At 38.6% G+C, this 18,255-nt stretch overlaps 1 long non-coding RNA gene across 2 annotated transcripts; it reads left to right on the forward strand.

The window, feature by feature from the left end:
* Positions 1-5,338: 5,338 nt before the first annotated feature.
* On the forward strand, positions 5,339-6,600 carry LOC114437701 (uncharacterized). 2 transcript variants are annotated; one of them, XR_003670929.1, is made up of 3 exons: positions 5,339-5,498; positions 5,821-5,982; positions 6,218-6,600. It is a non-coding gene; the product is annotated as an uncharacterized LOC114437701 (long non-coding RNA). The 2 variants fall into 2 exon arrangements; XR_003670928.1 differs by having other exon boundaries at positions 5,821-5,967.
* Positions 6,601-18,255: the final 11,655 nt, after the last annotated feature.

Consider the following 18,255-nt stretch of genomic DNA (forward strand, 5'->3'; position numbering starts at 1 on the left):
TCTTAAACTCAGACAGAAGGACTGCATCACAAAAGCATTTAAATCTCAGTAAATTAATTTGATTCTTGGAAGAAATTCTTTATGAAGTTTTTTCAGATATCATTGAACAAGATGTTTTTCTGAATGTCATTAGTGCTTACATTCTCCTTTGACTGCGGACTTTGCACATAAAATAAAAATTGAACGTGAAGCACACAGATCGGTCTTACGATGTGCCTTGCATCAACAATAATCCCTCTCATCTGTGCACTTCTATGCTGTAAACACGCCGTTTGTTTTATAGTGGAGTGAGCACATAGTGGAGAATGACTCGTCACTGAATGCTAATGTGCAACGCTGAGCCTTGCATACAAATATCTTCCTCCTCTCAGTGATGCTATAGCACACTTCTTCTTTTCTCTTACTGTCCTCCTTTGGCACTGTGGCTCTTCGGTGCCTGGTCTCCTGCCTTTGCTGTCACTCAGACTTGCTTTTGTGCTCTCAGCAGACATCACAGCTGACAAATGTTCGGTTTGCACTAATGCTTCCTATAGTTTCAGTGGTGAAGACAACATGCAAACTTGGAAAGAAAAGTGGCTCCAATTCCTCTGGTTCCTTTGTCCTCCCTTCACATGGTGCTTCAGTGTTTAAATGAAACCACACACTGGGACATTAGGCTGGATTGAAATGAGGGGGACATACAGAATCCTCTGTTTAAGGCTACAAGAACTGCACTTAGGCTATAATTTGTCCATGTAATGTGGTTAAAGAAGATTATGTGTTATTATACTTCAGAGAAAACCAACATCTTTTTTTCTGGTAATAATGTCATTATGTGTATGACAGCAGAAAGATGAATGTCTTCAGAAACAAACAAGTGGGATTAAATGCATAAAAATGTTAAATATCAGCTGTTTTCTTGCTAAATACATAATAAGACCCATGTGTTATTGGTGTAATTCTGAGATTTAGAGACGTTCTCCACTGATTTTGTTCTTTTCATGTAGCCACGATTGTAGATTATCAGTGTCATGAATATCACCCAGGATTATGATCAAACAAGACATAAAACATTTGCATTTGATGTTCAGAGATTAAGCAACAAAGCACTGTCAAGTTCAATTTAGTGGAAACGAAATAAAAACACAAAGGGGTGCTCTTCAGGAACGAGCTGCTCTTAGCTATTTTGTATAAAGATGACTTGGTTAAACTCTTAAAGCAATCTGAAACCATATATATGCATATGGACCGTGTTTTCGTATTTTGGACCGTGTTATGTTCCCCGATTAGTCCAGGGGATGAGTGGAAGCAACAACAATATTACCCAGGCCTGAGGAAGAGACAGCAGACGGAAACAGACTGTGCATTATATTTATTTAATAAAATAAATAACAAAACGGCAAAACTGAAAAGATCGTCTTGCTATCCTCCCTCTGGAGTCTGGACGGAACAAAAACGCGCCGTGTGTGTGTCCACAAGTTGGCCCACACTCCGTGTGCACACCGCCAGCTGATATAGGCGTGCTGATGAGAATCAAGTGGACTTAGCTATGGATGATCCACTTGGTTCACCAGAAGTGCACATGGGAACCTGCACAGAAAGCAAAGAGACACACATAAGAGACATACACACAACAAACGAGTACCGTACGTAACAGACAGGAATCTTTTTGAAGTTGCAGCAATCCTCTTTCTTTCGCTTGGTGTGTGTCTGGCTGCCCTCCTCACCTGGCTGATTGGGTACACCTGCAATTTATCTGCTACCTTAGTATAAGGTGCCAGTCAATCCTCACCAGTTTGTTTCGTCACAGCTATACCACCTTCTCTCCGTGCTTCTAGTGTTTGGCCTCTGGATTTTGATTTCAGATCTCCTTGTGTCTCCAGGTACTCCCAGGTGTCCTTCAACCTTCCCTCTCCAGCATCAGCATCCACATCATGTCCTGCCTACTTATGTTCATTCAGGGACTCTTCTCCACCAGCACTTTCCATGTCCTGATTTTTGTAATAACTTTGCATGTGTTTGGGTTATGTTTTGAGCATATTCATAACAATGTTTTATACCCTGCTGGCAAGACAGCAGAACATCTGGGCTTATATGAAATCCAGTGAACATGTAATGTTTTTTGTTACATCTAAGAGACACCTTGAGACACATTGAACATTATTAGTGGGCCAATGCAGTATAATGGGGCTTATTAGCAGTTATCATGCTACTTTGTAATCCGCCTGAAGAGCATATATACATTGATTTCTGCAGGATCATATGGTCCTCACTCACACAGTCCATTTGAGTTCAGAGTCAGCAACAGATTTACGCAGGTGAACAATTAAACCAACAGCATTGATGTGAAAGTAAAAAAATGTGGCTTTCTCACATGTGCTCCTAAACCGTGCTGCTTTTAGAAAACACGAAAAAGATGAAAATATGCAACATGAGACAGAATACGAGATACAACCAGATGCGTATAACCCGAGTCTGCGTTGTTACAAGACCACTTCGTCTGTGCAAAACATTCAAATCTCATAATGACCAAGCTGAGTCTACAGTTCTTTTTCTAAAACAAGCTGAGGACAGCAGCACATGGGCTCACAGTGGAGTTGTGTTTGCCAGCTCACGCAATGCGAGGCCAAGAGATGACAGATACTAAACAAAGGCTGACTGCTCGGAATACCACCACACCACAAGCAGCTTCAACATATTTTCCATCAAATGTAATGAAATTGGATTTAAATGTCGCATGTACTCAAGAACATCTGCCGGTGCCCAGTGTACATGGACTCTGACTGCGAGACAATTTAATCTGATGGGATGTGTTTTAACTTGGTGTTTTAGGAAGATGCAACTGACTTGTACAGTAAAAAAGACTGCAGTTCAGCAGAAATTGTTTGCGACTGATTACCATTACATTCTATTTGCAAAACTGGCGAGCGGTTCATCTCAAATCTAATGTTTAAAAATGAAAATCAGATTTATAAGTGTCCCTGGAGCAGCCCTGTGTACATCCAGCATGCTGATGGGATAAATGCAGTGTCTCATTACTGTTAATCAGGTCTAAATAAGTGACATGCAGGAACAATGTGAGAGAGTCAGTGTGCTTACACAGACTTCCTTGTCGCCAAAGCCTGTGACATAATAGGAGAAGAAAAATGTCTCCAACTCCTCATCTGAAATTACAGAGAGTGCATCGACACTGCAGCTCAGCAGCCTTATATCACAAATAATGACCATGAGTGAGGCACTGTTTATACCATCAACCAGGATTACACACACAGGCAATTCTGACACACTCCCCTGTGATATAGGATACAGTGTCACTGAGGCTCTAATGGGCCCTTTAATCTGCACATCCTTTCAACGCGGCAGCCAGACGCAGCAGACATGGGTGGGGACAGATGTGGAGGATGTAGAGGAAAATATTTTGACTGGTGATAAACAGTGGCTTGATAATGTTTGGACATTTTTTTTTCCCACAACATTTAAATTTTGAAGATGATTGTGTTGTGCAGGTCTACATGTTTATTTGAGCTTATTTCTGTCCCAGACATCTGGAAGTGATTCAATGAAGAATTTTTACTTCTAGTTTCCCATCGTAGTTTTACATATATATATATATACATATATATATACTGTATATTGGTTGTCAATAATATGGTCAATATCAATCTCACACAACTCCATAGTAACGTTTTAGAAATGTTGCACCACTGTTGATGTGCATCATGTGATGGTGTGACATTTAAGTGAATCAGTCACCGAAGACACAATGTGGGATTTTCCAACAGGGAATTTCCCTGTTCCTCAGCAGGAAGCATTTTGCCCTTTAAACAAGATGCCAACACTGTTTTTGCCCTTAATCTTTGGAAGCCAAATGTCAAAACGACGACGTGGATCTTTAAAGTTGAACTCATAATTCGAATCTATCTCATTTATAGAACTAAAGAGACTAATTAGTTTAGCATCCCTTAAAATGCTGTCTCAGCTACAAACCATGTTTTGATAGACACACAAGGTCTGAGTGTGTCACTTCATCATTGTGTGTGTGTGTGTGTGTGAACAAAACAGAATTCTATGAATTCCAGACTCTGTACACATGAAAGCTGTTTAATGATGATGATAATGATCAGAGGGTGGATCAGCCTCAATGCTTTTAACATTCATTTTTGTTGTTGCTGCAATCATTTAGAACAGGTTACACAAAGTTCACTTCAATTTTTTTTATAATGATGCCAGAGACAAATGTGTATAACTGTACATCACTTCTATTGAAGTCAGTGTTGAGTTTTAGACCTTGAAGGACGCACACATGCATAAGTACGAGGACACCATTGTATTGTGGCTTCAAAAAGGAAACAGGACACCCTATAATTACATCTTCTTCCTTAAGATGGAAATTTGGAAAAATCATGAATCATTCACTTTTCTTGTTGTCTAAGACAAACACTAGACAGAATTTAACATACTGCAATGTGCTATAGGGTAGTATGAGTACTAAAAGTACTACTTTTAGTATCGCAAGACACAGATCAAGCTGCAGGAGATTGGAGAGAGGGGAACAACTTGTTCCAGTTCAAGTGTCTATATACTGCTGGCCTTGTAATGAAACTCTGTGCTTGTATCATCCTTGCCAGTGTTCTCTTGATGCAGCTGGGACTCATGCTCTAAACACAGGTCACTTGCAATACTTTACAATACAAGCACAGAGAAGTCATTGTTGCTGGTTTTATTCTGGGGGATGAAGTCTCATGTGAAATGAAACACATGTTATTTGGCAGTTCAGAAATCTGGACGCTAAGCCTCACCGTATGCACTGCAGTGCTCATTGTATCTAATTAGTTGTGAACTATAACTTGTTGCTTTGAAACCATGAATGAAGGTGCTGCAAGTCCTGTCATGTTATAGTATAATACGGAAACTTCTAATGTTTTTGGAGCAGGTAATTTAACTAATGCCTTTAAGATGTTGAGGAAGACTTCTGGCAGTCAGTAGGTCTAATTTTCCACTCTATTTGAGCAACAAGTTCTCCAATTTCCACTTTTTTTTTGGTCGCAGCTTAGGATGTGTGCATCTCCTTGTTTTGCTCACTTGGGGCAGTGATAGAGTTTGTTTACTGCTGTGAGACACACAGCAACACTGTGATCATTGTACATCTGCATGCTTTTTGTGAAGCAAAGCATGCAAAAAGTGTGAGAGCGCACAGCATTGCAAACAACAGGATGTGACAATGCAATGCCCTGAGTGGCCTTCTCTCTCTCTCTCTCTCTCTTTCTCTTTCTCTCTGTCTCTTTCAGCTTTAAACTGAACATCTTGAAGTGCTTAATCACATCAAGGCTTCTTTTTTTTCCCTCTTCATGTAGTCTCTTTCCTTCAGAAGTGGCGGCCGGCTGGACCGAACACACTCCACCCATATGCAGAAAGTGTGGACTGTGAGAAACCTATCAGCCCCTGGCTAAATCCTTTGATGAGGAGGACCGGTATTTTGTCCGCAGGGCAGGAACGCATCTGAGATGTTCTTCAAAAATGTGATTTGATTGTTGTTTCTTCTCGGTGATGTTTGACTTAGGATGATATATGATCAGAGTTTTTACTGAAACTGGAAATCTTTCTCAGGAACGGTCACATAAAATCTGTAAATCTGCTGGCAGGATTTGGAAATTGTTTGGAAGCCAACACACAACTTACACAGCAATGATGTGTGATTGAAGTGAAACAATATTGACATTATGTTAATAGATTATAGTTTCCAGATTTGCTTTAACAATTTTATAGTACTTTTACATGAGGCACTTTGGGAGATAATTAAATATATCTATAAGAGTGGAGGATGCTACTGCTTCTCCACAGGTGATCGGACATCTGACATTAAGGCCTCTGTCACCCGGCATGGCCAGGCCCTTGGGGTGGCCCTGCACTCACTGGAGGGGTTGGATCTGCCAGTTGGCCTGGGAGTAGCTGGTGATAGGACAGCCTGGAAATCGCTGCTGTGGATGGGTGAGATGGTTGAAGGTAAAGTTTGTTTAAAGCAAATTTAAGATTTACACCTATGATGTAATGTTATCTGTATTGTTGCATATTCAGGAAAGATAGCATGTGCACAGGTGTTGCAGAAACAGCACTGAACAATGCTTTAGTTACACAGTAAAGTTCACACTCAAAATATAATGTGACATTACAATCAAGAGGATTTATTCCCCATTTGAATTATAATCATTGCCAGAAGTGCTTCTTCTCCTGTTCCCAGTGTGCCAGAGGAGTCAGCAATCAGAAGGAAGCCGGGACCAAGCCAACCTATTACATGAAGACAGGGTGAAAGCGGCAGCAGCAGCACTGAGATCACAGATCTCGCTCCCATTCTGCACAAAGCCACCGTTCATCCATTAATCTCCACCATCCAACCATCTGCAGCCCATCTTCGCACTCACACAAACCTCCTCTCACAGGCCCTGACCTCACTCAATCAAGTTGCTGTATGAGACCCAAGTATGATATCACTCTAGTTTATCTCAATCTGTAAACCTGGGCTCATCTCTAAACACATATGAAGTGTTTGCATTATACAGTAATGTATGCATGCTATACTGAGTGAATCAGAAAGAAGGGTTAATCCAGTAAACAGTAAAATGCTCAGAGGTGGAAAGCTTTGCATAGCCAGGCATCACATTGCTTCAAACAGAAGTCTGTTTCAATGAGCTCTGCTCAGCGTTGAATTTTGGGTTTCGAGTTTCACAGCTATGTGTATGTCAGGCAGGTATTCATTTACCTCTGTTTCACAGCCTCCTGCTTGCGAGCTATATTTCACTTTGACAGTTTTCTCTTCAGTGTTTCAAATATTCCAAAAAGCAAACAGGTGCAGACCCTGGCTCACATACTGTCATACAACACAAAGGCAGCAATGTTCAGATTTTTGCCCAACAATAAAGTCTGAACTGTCATATAAATAAAACAACTCTCCACAGCAGGAGCTTTTTGTGAAAGCAGAGCTGCACCAACGGATCATCAACATCAGAAGGTGCCTAGATGATAAAAAAAAATGATGTGAGAGCTGGCACTGAAAAGCTGTTTCATGGTGTTTCTGAGGTGCTTGGTGATGGACAAAACATTCTATATGCATGTTCTTTTTTTCAGTCCAAACAGTAAACCCAATGGTCTCCATAGCAAAACAGTAGAAACCTCAATGTTCTTCTAGCAAAATGTAAAATTAAAAGAAAACATAAATTAAAAAAATTAAAACAAATAAAAAATGAAATTAAAACACGTTTGAACAAAAAATAGTCTTACTTTGTATGTCTTTTAAACAGATTACTATTTAATGAAATCTTAAATATTATTTTAAAAGGTTAGTCTTATTGCAATTTAGCTTAACTGACCTTTCACTGAAGACATGCAAAGTGTGCAAAGATGAATTCATGTAATATTACAATCCTCTGATACTCTGCATTAAAATAGTCAGCAAAGGTTCATGGACTTTTACAGCATTGATCAGCGAGACTCATGTGATGATGACTAAAGACTCATGTAAATTAATGTAAATGAAATGATAATTGATGCGTTTCTGAAGGGACCTGTCTGATCTACCTCTGGAAAAAAAAAAACCATAGGCTGTATCACACTGACACAACAGGGCCGGTGACCTTTAAAGGACACCCTGAGATGAATGTCTTCCCAGCAGTAATTAAGCCATCACAATGGGTCCTGTAATTACTCTAAATGTTATACTGACAGATGTGTTACCTCTCCATTATCTTTGTGTTTGTGTATGTGTGTTTATGTCTTTTATATCTAAGTGGCGCCAGGTAATTCTTGTATACTGCAAGCAGCCCAACACTGTGTTAAGGACCTCCAAAATCACTGAGGAGTGTTTAGATATATAGGTGGATGAAAGAGACAAGCAAAATCAAAATTCCTTGGTTGAATCTAGATGCTACACAACCTCAGAAAAATAATCTAAATAAGTGCTCCAAATGCTACCGCATTGGCATGTAACTAGTGCAAGTACTGAATACGTAATTCCTCTCTAGTTTGAATATCTTTTACAGAATAACACATGTATGGTGTGACCTCTTATGGTAGGCAATCATCTGTCCAGTGAAAACCTGTGCAAAGTGAAGATAAATAACAGCACTCTTGTCATTATTTGTGATGGATCAATTTAGGCCAGGTTCAAGCCTCACACGGATAAAGTTGAGATATGTCGACATGCAGTCCATATCTGTTTTCATATAATTTTGAATAAGAGGATTATCTGACATGCAAACAATGCAGCAGACTGAGGAGGAGCCTTAAATCATAGGCCATATGGGAGCCATCAGCTCTATATGGGATTACATCATGTCCATAATTCACTGTTCATACACCCACACATTAATAGACTGTTTCTTGTAGGCAACATGAGCTAAAGTGTGAGCTTTTTTGACACAGCAGAGATGGTTCATCTCAAATCTAAGTCTCATCTAAGTCAAGAGGAGGTAAAAGCACTAATCAATGCACCATGATGCAACCTAAATATCAACATGAGAAGTTTCAGTAGTAGAGCTGCTGATTTGTTGCAGCTTAGCCATCTTTTCTGCATTAGTGGAAATTCCACACAATGAAATCTGTGAGAGCATCAGCAGTAACAATGAAGGATAGATACACAGAGAAATGTCTGAGCTGCTTCAAAAAAAAAAGAAATAATAAAGGTTATGTTGATCCACATGAAAGGATGATAGCCCGGAGCAATATTTCTGTGATGATACATCTTCAACCCTGTGTATGTTTTTCTGAGGAGTGTGAGATTCTTTACCGGCCAATTGTTTTCTTTTCCAGAGTGTAGAAAAAAATGCATATTCTTATTTATCATTTATGACTAAGATTAGGAAACATGACACACACCTGTTCAAGGAAATAAAGTAAAGTAAAAAAAAGTAAGTAATCTTGATGAAAAATGTGTGTACATTTATTTACTGTAAAATGATTATTAATCAAAAAGTAGGTCACATGCTGTTGAGGCTGTGGGAAACATAGACCTTGTCATGTAGCTAAATACAACACACACTGTCAGTTTCATTAGACACACATTTTTGACAGAACCCTTCAAACCCTGGTAGAAAAGTACGTTTAATAATAATCACTTTAAAGGTAGGATAGGAGATTTCATTCTGATGCACTTTTTGTTAAATTAGTGTAACTCCTCTTTACAATCCGATAGCAACCAATTAGTTCGGCAGTTTCACTTTAAAACAAAGATATAAAACGATATAAAACACTAAAAACATTAGCCAATCCTGCGAGGCGCCCCTGTGCGTATAGTTGGCTGGTTGTCACTCTCTTCCTGCTCTGCGCGCACCAGAGAGGTACGTGCATGATGGCCGAAGTCACAGACTGGTTGGGAAGCGTGGCTTCGGGGTGAGCTCTGAGAGAAAGGGGCGTGTGTTTACTTTCAAAATCTGGCTGACTCTCACTGAGTTTTCAAAATCTCCTACCCTACCTTTAAGGAATCAACATCTGGTAAAGTACTGCTGAAGCCCCACAGCAACAAGCTAAATTACAGAAAATCATCTACAATATGGGAGTTGTGTGTTTCAGATTGTATTGTCTCAAGCTCCAAAATTATCCTAAAAATAGGGTAGGAGATTTAGAAAACTCAAACTCGAGAGTCAGAAAGATTTTGAAAGTAAACACACGCCCCTTTCTCTCGGAGCTCACCCCGAAGCCACGCCTCCCAATCATATGGACACGCATTACCTGAAGACGAGCTGCGGTCTGTGACTTCGGCCATCATGCACATACCTCTCTGGTGCACGCAGAGCAGGAAGAGAGAGCCAACCAGCCAACTCTCCGCACAGGGGCACCTTGAATTGGCTGATGTTTTTAGCATTTTATAGCTTCCACAGATGATTAATATTCTTCGTTTTAAAGCGAAATTGCCGAACTAATCAGTTGAAGAGAAGTTACACTAATTTACAAAAAGTGCATCAGAATGAAATCTCCTACCCTACCTTTAATTAAAAAAGACAAGGGTTGCTACTTATGTTATGTCATAAAAATGGACATTATATATGTTTAATTAAAAATCCAGAAATCCAGGTTTCTCTTGTTTGTGTCCTACTGGAGGTGGAGGTGGATGTGGCCTAGAAGGGACCTGGCTACAGCAGAGTATGCATAAATATGGGCTGACCATTTTTGTCTGCTAGAGTTGCTTAGAGTGAACTATGACAATTGTATATGTAACCTACTAATTTACTAAACCTTCTGTGGCAAAATTTTAAAATAAGCAAACAATAAAAATATCTCATAACTTGTTACAGACTTTGTTCAAGGGCAATATAAAGGCAATATAAAGGCGAGTGTCTGAGACTGAATCAGAAATGTGTGTTTAAACTTATACCCTTTATGTCCATATGTCACCATGAATTACATGTGTCCGTGTCAGCATTCAGTATGATGCCTTTGTCTCTGTGTTGAACCATTCCTCACCTCTGGCTTGAAACAGGATTATTGTAGATTTTTTAGCGAGGAGTTTATGTCGAGCTATAAAACAGCAAAAAAAATATTAAATTGCGATAAATTCCCATAACTTCAGGCTGTGGTAAAGTCATCCAAAAGCATTCACAGCAAAGGAAACATCGAGATCCAAAATGCTTTTCATTTTTAATGTAGAATATTTCTACACAAACACAAACTAGTTGGCTGCTGTGTGATACTCAATCATCACAAGGTCACAGACAGAACTACATCACATAAATAGACAAAAAGATGATATTTCAGTGGAGAAACTTTGAATCTTCAGGACAGTTAACAATATTTTTATTACCTTTAAAACAATTTTTGGAGTATGAGTCCATTGAGAGTGATGTTATTATGATGATGTTGTACATTTTGGAAAGTGTGTGTCACTGTTCTGTCATGTGGTATATGTAAAATCAGGACAGCTTGACACACATAAACACACATGGCTAACACACACACACACTAAGCATTGATGTAGTTTCAGTTATAGCTTTCAGGATGCAGAGTTGGTATTGGTTAGGTCTGTAGACATGTTCTGTTTGTAGTTTCTGCATGTGCTGCACATATGTTTCACAGGAAGTAGTCATGTTCATGTGACTATCACAGAATCTCTGACACTGTACTAAAAGGCCAAGAATATCCATGTTGAACATTAACACAAACATCACTGTTATTTTGAGAAAAAATATTTTTTTTAATAATGAAAGATGTCACAGTACAATATATATACCTATATGGAAATATATAGCAAATATATATATATATATATATATATATAAATGTGTGGAGGTGGCGCCTTCTCTTTCAGACAAATCAGACCTCAGTTGATTAGACTTGCAGAAAGAAAGTAATGACTCTTAATCAGTAGCCCTCTCGCTCATTAGCTGTATGTGCAATATATCACATGTAGAGCTGTATATATTCCTAATTTACCTCAAATGGTGTCATTTCCTGTGTTTAGGAGAATGTAATTTCACACTGAATTAACTTGAAAAAATAACTCATACAGAACAGTATGTCCAGAAAAGTGCAGGCCTGAAATAATAATAAAAAATGTTAGGACTATACTATACTATTATTTTTTACATTTACCACATAGATTTATGAGGTCTAAATAAATCTAAAATCTATAGTTAGATTTAATGTACCATATGTTTAGTGAAGTCAGTGCATTTTAACACTGTATTAACATAAATGATTTCAAAGCTATGCCCTCATTTACCTTTTCACCCTGTCTGTTTGTCTGATGGTACAGCAGACGAGTCTCTCATGAGCCAACTTTTATTTTACTACACACCCAGATGTAACACATATCAGCCACTCTCATCGTTTATCCTGGTGTTTACACATAACGGCCTGCTTATCATAAACTTTGGCCATAAAATACAAAGAAATAGTTCACATGTGATACATTATTTATTACATTGGACTTTGTCTTTAAGTTTTGAGCAGATGACAGATAATGTAAACTTGAAAGAGGACATATTTTTCTCATTTGCCTTTTGATGAGCTCCATCCTTGTCACTGCTTAGAAAAACATTTGTAAATGAAAATGAAAATGATTCAATTAAGCTTTAACATTAGAGAGATTGAATAGGTAAAAATAATCAAAATAAAGGCACAAATGTTATTATCCATAATAATCATCATCATCATTTGATTTGCATTTTATTATAATTTTCAATCTCCTTGCCTGGAGTACGGATCATCAGATGCTGACTTGCAGTCTGTAACAGCAAAGCTCACTTCATGTACTCAAGTAAGGCAACAATTTGTTCTCATATGCGTGGTGGGCCTACATGATCATCACAGAAAAGAGTCTCAGTGTGCCACAGTGTGTTAGTGTTACCATCTGAATCGCATTAGGCTCTAACTGACAGACATTTCATATATGGTGACTGACATCTTTTTTTTAATGATGCATGATAGTTGTAATACACTATTCCAGATGTGTTTGTAACCATGCATGCCTATGTGTCTTAAAATGAATTCCCCTCATTCAAAGTTGGCATCACTTAAATACTTTTTGAGCTACTATATCAAAATAATTTCTGCTAACTGAGCTGTTAGTCCTCTGCCACTTCATCCGTCTTTTAAAAGGGATATTTTGAAAGTTAAACATTGGACTAAAATGATCAACAGACAGTGAAGAAACAAAAGCTATGCCATTGTGGTAAAGATGTCTGCTGATGTTAGTTGTGCTAACCATGCACTTTAAGCTCACGCAATACCTCTCTGTAGATTAGTGAGTCAATGTAGGGACTAAGTGTTTAGAGTGGATACAACCTTGTTTACAACAACAACAACAACAGGCTGTACATAGGCCTACTGCCTCTCCCACCAAAACATTCATGTTTTCAATCTGGCACCACTTCAACTGTTGCTTTAATGATAAACACAGCAGATATTATACATTTATTTACACTAATAACAACTACAACCTGTTTTATAGAATCACCAGGGGGATTATTATACGACATGTTGTAAGTGACCCATGTGCACAACTCATCACATCTCAACAACAAGCTATTCAGAAGACATCTTGGGCCCATAAAACAGCAAACAGCCAGCAGCGAATCAGCCAGCGCTAATTTGTTCAGCAGGACAAAAAAATACAACAAGCACGCAAGCATTCAATATTATCTTTTTTGTTTACATTTGTATGACAGATCTAAAACTGAGCCCTCTGCATCCAGTCGTAAACAGGGGGACTGCATACTGAATACAGCTGAGGCTTTTCATCCAGGTACAGTCCAGGAGAATTTATCGACCATGTGGTGTGCAGATTCAAACAGTACTTCATCATACCCTGGAATAGAGGACATTTGATTCATGGTTTCTCGCTCAGCTTGATGGCTCTTATCTTTTTGAGAACAGTCTTTGCCTTTCAAAACCAAAACAATAAAAACTGGAAACACATGGTAAGATGGAATAAACCCAAAATGACCTGCTGTGCTCTCTGCGATCAGCTGCACAAACTGAATGCACGTGTTTTCAAAATGCGTTTATTTGTTTTATTTGTGTGACGAGTGAAGAGAGGAGCATGGGTAATTCTCAGTGACATATGATTACACTCGGCAAACAGTAATCATAAAAGAATTGGTGAAGGAATTTATTAACAAGTTTGAAACACACATTTATAAATTATTTCTTTGAAATTTAGAAATTTCCCAAGACCCTAAACTCTCATCTCACTATGTGTTAGAATGACAGACTCAATAACAATCAGTCTTCCTGATCATTGTGCCTTGTAGGCATTCAAATATAGTTATTAAAGCAGTGGTGAGTGGGTGGCTGTCTGTAATACCAGAACAATTAGAAAGATGTTAATAACTACATATGTAAAAATAGATAAATCTGGAGCAGACTATTATCAAATGCAACAAGTTCATCATTTTCCTTTTCTACTTGAGACATCCTTATATTGCTAAAGAAAAATTTATGGAGCAATCCCATATTTTTCTCTGAAACTGCCAGATTCCTGTGAAACAGAAGATTCCTGCAGATTGAAGCCAAAGCAGCCTCCTCCTCCTCCTCCTGCACCACCGTCAGATTATCATTCCCAGCAGCCTTTTTTTCCTGTTTTAGTTTGCACTCTCTCTGCCAGAACTAGAGCTTATTTAAAGGCAGTTCCCAAAGTGTTCCCTGTACTAGCAACACTCAGATATGATTAATATGCTGAGAGGGGCCAGCACAACACAGCCATTAACAAAACGTAAGAAGCAGAAGTTGAAGTCAGGAACATGCCATCCATCATTGATTAAAAAAAATGACTTCATTTTGGATGGTTGAGTGTTATGTGTACGCGCTCTGCATAGCTGGATGTAGTTCCCTCCCACACAGACATTCATTACACTCATTTGAATTGTTTGACTTCACATGTGAAGCACGTTTGCAAAAAAATGTCAGCAGAAAGCAGAGGAATGAAGAAGGTTTGTGAAACCACAGCATGGGAAATCATGGATGTCAGATTAGCAACGTAAATCCTGTCACACATCAACTTCATTCATTGAATGTAGCCTTGTAATTTCTGGACACATTTAGCAGAATAACCAGGATGTAAAAATCATTGTTGCTCCCTATTGAAATAAATGAACTCTTAAATGGCTCATTAAAAATCAAAATAAGGTCTCATGTAGTCCTCGGACAAGGGAGCCTTCACACACTGGTTTCAGAAAGCATCTAAAATAATCAGCTCATTTTTACACTGTTGGCTGCCAGCTTTATTATTTGCCTCAAAAAAATCTTGATGTAGTATTACAACCTCTACAGTATATTCTTCCACCTGTCTTCACACTCGCATTAAGTAGGTGCACTTGTATTGCACATCAGTGCTCTGGTATTCTTCTGAGTTTTTGTGGTTCAGTAATTATGCACAGAACACCTTGTTGTCTGGCGTAGAACAAATAAGTTCACATTTATAACTCACTCAACAGCATCCCAGATTAACATTCTCTTTAGCGAACTGTGAAAAAGCGGGCAGAAACTTGTGCAAAACTCACAGCTCTGTAAATCTGCGTTGACGTCGACATGGCAATCTTTTCAAATAATCCATAACAAGTACCAGCGTACTTCACACGCAGTCTATTCATAGGAACATCTGCAACAGCTCCGAGATGTGGGTTCAGGCCCTATAGATTTATTTCATGGCGGACTGGAGTTATAGCTTGGGTGGCTTGGGTTTGAGATACAGAGTTGTGACAGCTCCTATTTCTCTTTGCACTTTGACAGACGTAAAACATATCAAAGATTCAAGTTTAGATGTGCTCACATTCAGAATTTATTCTACAAAGTTGACCAAGAATTATATCGTTCACAATATATTTCTTTTGCTTTGAATATAATACACTAAGACAGTCTAGACCCCCAGAGGCCTGAAGGTCAAACCATGTAAGTGTTACGTTATGAAAATTGCTTTAACTGAGGTAAACAAGTCACTCAAGGACTCCTCACTGTAACAGCATGTTTTCCCATCTATAAAATGAATGTAGACATTTTTTCCCCAGAATATTTTCTACTTCCAACCATCAGACTTGTAAGCCAACAGAATTTATTCGACACTGCAGCAAAGAATGGCTGACCTAGATCTGGCTACCGACACTACTTTTGTTTCTCTGTTTTTGTTTTAATTGACAGGAAGTAGAGGAAGAGGAATCCAAAAATTGCATCTGTATTTCGACCATTTGATGGTGTCAGTTAGCTATAGCCACTATCAGAAAAAAAAGATTTTCATTCATTGTAGTATTGTTTAGTATTACAATGTATGAGTATTGTATGGAAGTAGACTTGGTGTGTGCATTTTGCTCGAGCCAGCCTGAACAAACACACTATCTGGAGTAAATTTTCAAATATATAGACTCATTTTTAAGATGGTCCTTATTCTAAATCATACAAAAAACATCGGAAGACATTATTTAAAAAAAATGTCAGTTTGTGGCTGTGTTTGTCATTTTATATGCAAAAACACTCCACTTCCTCCTGTTGAAACAATAGTAATCCCCATTTACATTTCTGTTTTATAATATTGTTTTCTATCATTGCACCTGCATGCAAGTCTGTAGTAACATTTTTGACCTTTGACCTTTGACTGAGCTGTACAAAACCTGCAAGCTCTTAAATTTGCCTGTGAGTTTGTCAGTAAGATGTAACCAGTAAGAAAAAGTTTTATCATGAACTTGTTGTACATATATAAGTAAAGATTATGATATATCTTCTGATCCTATTCAAGCCACATCAGTGACCCACATTAGTTGAGTAAGTGTGCCACCATCTGCTAACCCTACAGTCTGGTAACATTTTGTGAATTTGGCAGGAGACCGGCTCACCGCAGATCCAACAGGACAAGAACAGGCCCCCTTTAGGGTTTTTGATAGCAGCAATAAAGAAGAAACAGGATTAAAAAAATACTCTCTCATCTCTAAAATACTGTACATACTACTACTGATAAGCTTATAGAACAAAAATAATGTATGGCTCACAGTTTTATACTTCCCAAGCGAAAAGTTGAAAGATCCAATTGTTTTCAATTATCCTTCAGGCTCCCAGCAGGATCGATTGACATTATCTTAAATCTCGAATAACAGAATGTTTCTGCTCCCTGGAAAAGAGGCCGACTTCATAGAATGCTGCCATATACTTTAGATATATGAGAAGCATGTTCTCTTTCAAAGCTATTGTGCAGGAATGGGACTGTAACATCAGTTAGATATGCAGGGATAAACATTTGGGGAAAAAAGAAAACTTTTATTATTGAAGCAACAGGTTTTTTGTCAATTTGTTAATCTACATTTGATTGATTAATGAAAGGCGACCTCCACACATAGAAAGGTTCTCATAACACTGATGCATATCAGCCTCTCTGCTTAGTCTGAGGTTGTCGAACTTCTCTGTGTTACGCCTGCCTCTCAGTATGACTGATGCCACGGCCTTCAGAGGGCCCGACCAACACGTGGCTGGTACCGCTGTGGTATTTGCCTTCTGGTCGGAGCAGACATTTACAAGATGTGCCACCCAGTGAGAAGGCAGTGCCCCTTCAGCACAGTGATTATTTGTGGGAGGTCCAGTCTCTCCCTCTGTCTGCCTGTATGTCTGTCTCTCTACTTACATTTGTTATCTGACGGTTTCTACAGATGAATTCCTTGTGACTCCAAATGAGACAGATGTAATAATAATAATAATAATAATAACTTTATTTATAAAGCACTTTTTTAAACACTCAGCTTCAAAGTGCTGTACAATAAAATCCAAGCAGGAACAGCAGAACTTGGTTAAAATACCATCCAGTAACATTCATAAACACAAGGTGAGTCAATAAGACGTAAAACAATTTAAAATATTAAAAATAGAATAAAATACAAAATAATGATAAAAATAAGAATAAAGCATAAAAACAATTAAAAAGCAATAAAGTAAAACAATAAATGAATGGATAAATGAAAATGAGTTTATGAAAACGCTAAACAATAAAAGTGAGTTTTAAGAAGAGATCTAAAAGAAGTCACTGAGTTAGCCTGCCTGATATCCTCTGGCAGGGAGTTCCAGATTTTGGGCGTATATGCAGCAAATGCGCGGTCACCTTTTGTAATTAGCCGGGTTGTGGGAACTGATAGGAGGAGTTTTCCAGAGGATCTAAGGCGGAGTTCAGGCTCGTGAGGGGTTAAAAGGTCCTGCATATAGGAGGGGGCGAGGCCATTTATTGCTTTAAAAACCATCAGTAAAATCTTAAAATCAATTCTAAAACTCACAGGGAGCCAGTGAAGGGCAGCTAGAACTGGTGTTATATGGTTACTTCTCCTAGTATGAGTGAGAAGCCTTGCAGCGGCATTCTGTATTAATTGTAGTCTGTGAATGTTATGTTTACTGATACCAGAGTAGAGGGCGTTGCAGTAGTCTAGCCTGGAGGAGATTAGTGCATGTATAACTGTTTCAAACAGAGGTGGGGAGAGGAATGGTCGAATTTTTCTTAATTGCCTTAGCTGTGCGAAACAGGATTGAACAACCTTGGTAACTTGAGTGTCATAAGAAAGTCTGGAGTCAAAGATGATACCCAGGTTGCGGGCCTCAGTGCATATATTTTTAGACCAGGTGCCAAGACAGGTGGAAAGGTGGGCAACATAGCTGGGGTTGGGGGTGGAAGGTGTAATGATAATAATTTCTGATTTAGCATCGTTTAACTGTAGGAAATTGCTGGACATCCAGTTCTTAATTTCTGTTAAACAGGACAGGATATGTGAGCCATCAGAGCTACCGGGTGTGAGTGGTATATAGAGTTGGATGTCGTCAGCATAACAG

Source organism: Parambassis ranga, chromosome 6, assembly GCF_900634625.1.
Source record: "Parambassis ranga chromosome 6, fParRan2.1, whole genome shotgun sequence".
Classification (NCBI taxonomy): Eukaryota; Metazoa; Chordata; class Actinopteri; family Ambassidae; genus Parambassis; species Parambassis ranga.